Here is an 8,025-nt window from a genome sequence, read left to right on the forward strand (position 1 = left end):
ATAAAGAGTTGCAAAACTAGTTAGCATATTTGAGAAGTGGTACATAAAGCCCTTCATTTTTTCTCCTTCCCTTTAATTCCTGTTGGCTAGCTGAGCATACCTGACTTTTCAGGGATTGACTTTCTGCTTCAATGCCAGGCAAGAATTAAGACCATTTAGAATCAGGTTCTGAGTATTTACCTCTACCCTACAGATTTTTCACTCTCTATCTTAAATGTGCCAGTACTGCCCTTTCCTTGGAAAATACTGTGAAAGAAGAGTGATCAGAACTTTGATGATGTCATAAAGCTCTTAGAACCAGGAGACCTAATGCTTGGTATTTGTAAAGCATACTTTATTTTTATTTTAATAATGCATATATATTTAATGAATGAATGTTTGCTCTTTCTAATCCTGACATTTATTTATCTTACAGTCATATTTATAAGGAAATAATTTTAATCGCTTATTACAACTGTTCTATTAGGTTGCAATCATCAGATAAACATAGTTAAGTTTTCACTACTTTTTTATTATGAATCTTAATTAATTTAATATGTAAAATATAATTTTACTGGTGAAAGCATTTCTTCCTCAGGTACAGATTGCAACCCATCTAGTGGTACTCTCAACTTCTATCAACCTTGGCCAGGTCTTTCTGTAAATAGAGGATCCATCCAGTGTCAACATGTCAACAAATATTTGTTAAGTGCTCACTGTGTTCCAGGCATCTAGGTGGTATAGTGCATACAGCACTGGGTTTGGAATCAGGAAGTCTCATATTCATGAGTTCAAATCCAGCCTCTGTCATTTACTAGCTATGTAACCCTAGGCAAGTCACTTAACCCTGTTTGCCTAGGTTTCCTCATGTGTAAAAAAATGAGCTGGAGAAGGAAATGGCAAACCACTCCAGTATCTTTGCCAAGAAAACCCCAAATAGGGTCACAAAGATTTGGACATGACTGAAATGACACAACAACAAAATGTTCCAGGCACTGTGCTAAGTATATGCCTTGAGTTCTTTTATTATTTCATGGATCCTGGATAGCCATACTGGCTGTCCATCTGTTAACCCTCATTCTCACTTACATAAGTGGCCCATCTCTTACATGTCTGTAACCAGAATGGCCTTTGTTTTCTTTGAATGACTCAGCTTACCTCATTGAGCCTCTGGACACTGTGGCTTGCTCTTCCGGGGCAGGAGGCCCGGGGAGCATGCCGGGAAGCAGACAACTTCCTGTGTGATGAGTCATGGGGCTGGCTGAGGGGAGGTGTTAACCTCTACCCTAGGGGGAGGGGCCAACTCAGGAACCAATCGGCCCTGGTCATTCGGGCGGAGCTTGATGATGTCAAAAACCCTATAAGAGGGGAGAGGACAGCTTGAAGAGCTCTCTCTTCCTTTTCCGGTTGGAGCCAGCGACAGTTGGAGCCAGAGGCAGTTACAGAGGCAGTTACGACAGTTACGTCAGTTACAGCCACAGCTGAAGCAGGAGCTGCCAGTAGCAGAGCTAACCTACGGGAGAAAGCTGAACAAAGACTTCAGGCCATTACAGCGACAGTTACAGCGACAGTTGGAGCCAGAGGCAGTTACAGAGGCAGTTACGACAGTTACGTCAGTTACAGCCACAGCTGAAGCAGGAGCTGCCAGTAGCAGAGCTGATCTACGGGAGGAAGCTGAACAAAGACTTCAGGCCAGTGGGTAATCTTATTACCATCGAGGGGGAAGCATGATTTTGCTTTACGCAATCATGCTTCTCTGTAGCCTCCTGGTTACTCTTGCAAGGCGTACTTATTGGGCCTGGAAGATTATGATCAACATATCAAAATGGGGTTGCTGGTTCATGGGTTGGTTACTGTTGAGCCTAAATAAATGTTTTGATTCTTCTGCCTTCTACTTTGAGAGTTTCTTATATCCGGCGATTCCGAACCTTTCAGACATGTTTATGATCCTCTTTGAGATTATAAACTCTGCCCTCCTGATACATTTGGCGTCACGAACAGGATCGCTAGGTATAAGATCTCTATTTAGAAGCAGAACAATTTCAGAGGAAGAGATGAATATCCCAGAATGGGAGGATCCATTTTATTCCTCCCTAGCAAAAGAATTGGCTAAAAAAGCTGGACCCTGTGAAAACTGGGAACCAAGGCTACGGAAAGGAGATCCTAGGGATTTGGAAAAGTGTTTACGAGAAGTTGGGATTCAGTCAGGGGCATCACTATCTAGGCAAAGCTGGATAGTGTTATCAGCCTACCGGCTAGTATACGAAAGATTGAGATTAAGTGAAAGACATGGGGGCACTCCTACCCCACAGGAAGAAGAGGAATCTCAGATAGCAGGAGACCAAACTGACTCAAATGAGAACTTTTCTATTAATGTGGCTAAGAGCAACAGGAGACCAAAAAAGCCCAGAGTGCATTTCAACCCAGCCCAGAAAGAGCCTGACTGCCTGCTTCGTCCTAGCCATGGTGGCAGAGGAAGTGAGTGGGGAGAGAATGAGACAATGTTAGGGGCTGAGGCACAAAACACTACTGGGGTTCAGGATGTGCCTCACACAGAGAATAGGAGATGGTTAAATGATCAGACAAGGGCTCGACCCATACAAAGGAGGAAGACAGAAACCCGAGGTGAAGATTCAGTTACAAGGGAAATTCAGGAAGATTTCTCACCGCAAGAGGTCACAGATATTTTGAGTAGATTCAGCCAAAGAATAGGAGAACCATTGATATCTTGGATGGTAAGACTCAGTGATCAAGGGGCCGGTGGAATATCAGTAGATGGGACAGACTGCATGAGATTCATAGGTATCAGCCATGATCCTCTAGTTCAACAAGCTTTTAGGGAACATCATCAGCAAGGAGATGGTGATAGCGGGACTACTCTGTTGGCATTAGCCGCTGTGGGATGCAATAAGAGATATGCTACTGATTCTATGTGGCCCACTGAGCACAGACCCTGGTATTCACTTAGAGATTGTATCATGAGACTAAAGGAGGAGGTAATGAAGACTGCCATTATGACAGGAACTGCAGACAAATATTACAATGATTCAATGGAACTGCCTCATAGGAATTTAATAATTAGGACAGCTCCCCCTGCTTATAAACAACTAATTTTGAATTTATTACTTGGAGAAGTAGGGAGCCGTCTTACAACAGTGATAAATAAGATTTTACAGTTATATGACTTAGGTGACTGGGGAAGGGATAGATCTCCTCAAGAGAGAAGGGTGAATAACCAGCAAACTTGGCGCCAAAGGAGAGTAACAAGGAAAGAAATGTTTACTGCTTTATTGAGAGCAGGAGTAGGTTTTGAAATGATAGATGGAATTCCAACCAATGAATTATATAGAATGTACAGAGATAAAGGCCTTGATAACAGGAGAGATAGGGAAATCAGAACTGCTCCTGCAAATGCTACAGATGTTGAACCTTCATACCCAAGTGAATCACATGAAAGGGAATACTAGGGAACAGGCCAGGCCCCAGCCCAAATTAAGGAAATACACAGGCTGGATTGTAGACCTCACATTAACTTGACCATATATTGGAAAAATGGGTCAAGTACGGTAACTGAGGCATTAATAGATACTGGGGCCGAGGCCACCCTTATTTATGGAAATCCAGACAAGTTCAGCCATGGAACTCCTATTACCATTACAGGACTAGGAGGGACTGAAATATCAGCCAGACAAGTTAAATTAATGATGAAAATTGGACAGTTGCCCAAGAAAGAATATAGTGTGGTTATTGTGCCTATTCCCGAATACATCATTGGAATAGACATATTGAAGGGTATGACCTTAAATTTACCTGAAGGGAAATACCAATTTGCTGTGAGGAAAATAGGCATTAATGCAGTCTTAGTGGGGAAAATCAAGATGGATCCAATCACTTTGCCCGAACCTTCTGAAGTAATTACTTTGAGGCAATATCGTGTGCCAGGTGGGCAAGATGAAATTGCCAACACTATAAGAGAATGTGTTGAGGCAGGAGTGTTAGTCCCTACAACTACTCAATGGAACAACCCTGTCTGGCCAGTCCGAAAGTCAGATGGAACATGGAGGATGACAGTAGATTATAGACAGCTGAACAAAGTGACTCCTCCCTTGTATGCTGCTGTCCCAGACACGGTTACTTTAATAGAGAGAATACAAAAACATGAAGGGACTTGGTATGCAGTTATTGATTTGGCCAATGCCTTCTTTACAATCCCAATAGACCCCAAGCAATGGAATCAGTTTGCTTTTACTTGGCAAGGCCGACAGTATACATTTACACGCCTGCCGCAAGGATATATTCATAGCCCAACTATTTGCCACAGGATTGTAGCTGAACATTTGGATGAATTAAAGTTACCTGGTGTACAGCTTACACATTACATAGATGACATCATGATACAAGGAAAGAATATAAAGGAGGTGGAGGAGAGTTTAGTATTATTAATTGACCATATGAAAAGCAAAGGATGGGAAATCAACCCCGCAAAGGTTCAAGGGCCAGCTCAAACTGTAAAATTCTTGGGGATACAGTGGAATAGAGGACTGCGAGAAATTCTCCCACAAGCTCGACAAAAAATCCAGGATTTTCCCACCCCTACCAATAAGAAAGAGGCCCAAAAGTTCATAGGGCTGTTTGGTTATTGGAGACACCACATCCCACATTTGGGACAGATTTTAAAATCCTTGTATAAAGTCACCAGAAAGAAATATGAATTTGACTGGGGACTTGAACAAAGTAGAGCTTTTGAGGAAGCAAAGGCTGCTATTCAATTAGCTCTAGACTTATGGCCTATGCAAAATGGGCCAGTGGAGTTACAAGTGACTGTACAAGATGACTATGCAAATTGGAGTCTGTGGCAAAAACAACAAAGCCGAAGTGTACCTTTAGGCTTTTGGTCAAGGAAACTGCCCTCATCTGGAGTGCAATATACACCTTTTGAGAAGCAGCTGTTAGCTGCATATTGGGCTTTAGTAGAAACTGAGCAACTAACTCTGGGTCATGAAGTGGTATTAAGGCCTGGAATTCCAATTATGACTTGGGTAATGAGTACCCCAGCTTCTCACAGAATTGGACATGCACAAGAGGCAAGCATAATCAAATGGAAGTGGTATATTCAGAATAGATCCAGAGCAGGCAAAAATGGAGTTTCTGCTCTACATGAATCTGTGGCGAACATTGATACTGAGAGCAATGAAAAGCCCCTTGAATCTAAGCAACAGATGGTACCATCCTTAGTGAAATGGAATAATGGATACGACGGACTAAATGAAGAACAGAAGAAACATGCTTGGTTTACTGATGGGACAGCAAAATATTTAGGACAGAAGAGACATTGGAAAGCAGTAGCCTATAACCCCTGTACAAGGAGAACTCTGGAAAGTTCTGGGATAGGTGGAAGTAGCCAATATGCTGAACTGATGGCAGTGCATCAGGCCATCAGAGCAGAGAAAGGAGGACAGTGTCATATATTTACTGACTCGTGGGCGGTAGCTAATGGATTAGCTACGTGGATGCCTATATGGAGGAATCAGAATTGGGAGATTCATGGCAAACAAGTTTGGGGTAAAGAGTTATGGGAAAATATATGGGACATGTCTTTGGTTACAGATCTGTCAATTTTTCATGTTGATGCTCATGCAACCCTGACCACACCAGAACGTGAGTACAATGCACATGCGGATCGACTAGCAAAGATTGCTACTGAATGTATTGTCCCTACTCCGACTCCAACTGATGACCTAGCCTTAGCAAGATGGGTCCACCAGACTGCTGGCCATTTAGGGGTCCAGGCCACCCATCGATGGGCACAGGATCGAGGTATCAGTATTTCTCATGCGTTGTTAAAACAAATAACAGAGGAGTGTTGTATATGCCAATTAGAAAAAGAACGAACTCTTCCTAGGATAGTTACTGGAGAAATAGCAAGGGGAAAAGTTCCAGCCCAAATTTGGCAGATAGATTATATTGGCCCACTACCCCAGGATAAAGGATGTAAATATGTATGTACGTGTGTTGACACCTATTCAGGTGTACTAGTGGCTTGTCCTTATAAAGACGCAACTCAGAAAAACACCTGTAAAACTTTAGATATTGTAAGTTTATATTATGGAACCCCAATGCAGATTCAAAGTGACAATGGGTCACATTTCAAGGGCAAAGAAGTGAAAAGATATTGTGTGTTGAATAATATAGAATGGATATATCATATTCCATATTACCCACAAGCATCTGGGCTAATTGAAAGAATGAATGGATTGTTGAAAGAACAGCTGAGAAAATTAAGCTCAAATAATTCATATCGACATTGGAAGGATAATTTGTCTATTGCCTTACGTAATTTGAATAATAGGCCCTTAGGGGGGAGTACACCTCTAGCCAGAATGATGACCCCAAATCTGCAGATCAGAGAACAGCAAACATGTGAGATCCAAAACATTGAATTTTGGACTGTGAGGGAAGATGTCCCACTACCAAGTCCAGGAACACCTGGTTCAGCAGGATATGATTTACATTGTATAGAGAATTTTAGGTTAAATAGGAAAGAGATAAGAAAAACCCCTACTGGAGTATGTATGAGAATCCCCAAGAATCATCTTGGACGGATATTACCTAAACCAGGATTAGCGGCTCAAGGAATACATGTATTGGCTGGAGTGATAGATTCTAATTATCAAAAAGAAATTGTTGTGACACTCCAGAATATGGGTAAAAAACCTGTACAATTTTGTAGAAATGATAGGATGGTTCAAGTCATTATTATCCCCTGTGAAAAAATACCCTTTGTGAAAACTGACCCTCCTCCCAAAATAACTACTAGAGGGGCAAAAGGGTCTTGCTCCATTGATAGAATAAAGTCAGGAGCTAAGGTATGGGTAAAACGGAAGCCAGATGATATTCCAAAGGCTGCAGAAGTTATAGCCCATGGGAAGGACAACACTGTAACAGTTGTCTATTCAGGGGAAAATAATTACCAAATCGTACCCCTGAACCATATATTTTACCGTGAATAGGTTATAATAATAGATTCACAGACTATTCTTTTTGTCCTTTGTTTTGGCTAACCTTGTTGCTAGTTTTGTTTCCTTCAGGCTTAAGCACCCTGCACTTTCCGGTGACTGCCTAAGCATGTAGCATTCTTGGAATTCCTGCCAGCTCGTTAAAGAAATGACCTCTGGAATGGGACTTTTTGGGGGCAGGGCCATCTCTACATCCAATTTCAGCATGAAGAAGCTATGGAAAATGAGACCTTCACCCCTCACCCCAAGATTTTGAGCCCCAATCGTTCAAGGGGGGTGGAAATGATGATAGTGTTCTGTTTACTTATTTTGTGTTATCCTTGCTGTGTTGTTTTATTGTTATGATATTATTGATCCTATGTAATGGATACAAGGATTTAGGGGTGGACATTTGAATTATTAATAATTATTTTGGGGATGATTGATTGAAGAGATTATTTTGCTGGGATCTAGGGGTGGATCGCATTTGAATCGTTAACCAATGTTTGGGAATGTCACCAAATGATATGTTTTGCTTTATAATAAATGATATGTTTTAGTTTCCTTTGTAATTGAATCACAATGTATGTTCTAGGATACATGGCTGATTAGATTATGTATCCTATAACAAGGGGTGGAGTGTAACCAGAATGGCCTTTGTTTTCTTTGAATGACTCAGCTTACCTCATTGAGCCTCTGGACACTGTGGCTTGCTCTTCCGGGGCAGGAGGCCCGGGGAGCATGCCGGGAAGCAGACAACTTCCTGTGTGATGAGTCATGGGGCTGGCTGAGGGGAGGTGTTAACCTCTACCCTAGGGGGAGGGGCCAACTCAGGAACCAATCGGCCCTGGTCATTCGGGCGGAGCTTGATGATGTCAAAAACCCTATAAGAGGGGAGAGGACAGCTTGAAGAGCTCTCTCTTCCTTTTCCGGTTGGAGCCAGCGACAGTTGGAGCCAGAGGCAGTTACAGAGGCAGTTACGACAGTTACGTCAGTTACAGCCACAGCTGAAGCAGGAGCTGCCAGTAGCAGAGCTAACCTACGGGAGAAA

This window comes from Trichosurus vulpecula, chromosome 2 (genome assembly GCF_011100635.1).
Source record: "Trichosurus vulpecula isolate mTriVul1 chromosome 2, mTriVul1.pri, whole genome shotgun sequence".
Classification (NCBI taxonomy): Eukaryota; Metazoa; Chordata; class Mammalia; order Diprotodontia; family Phalangeridae; genus Trichosurus; species Trichosurus vulpecula.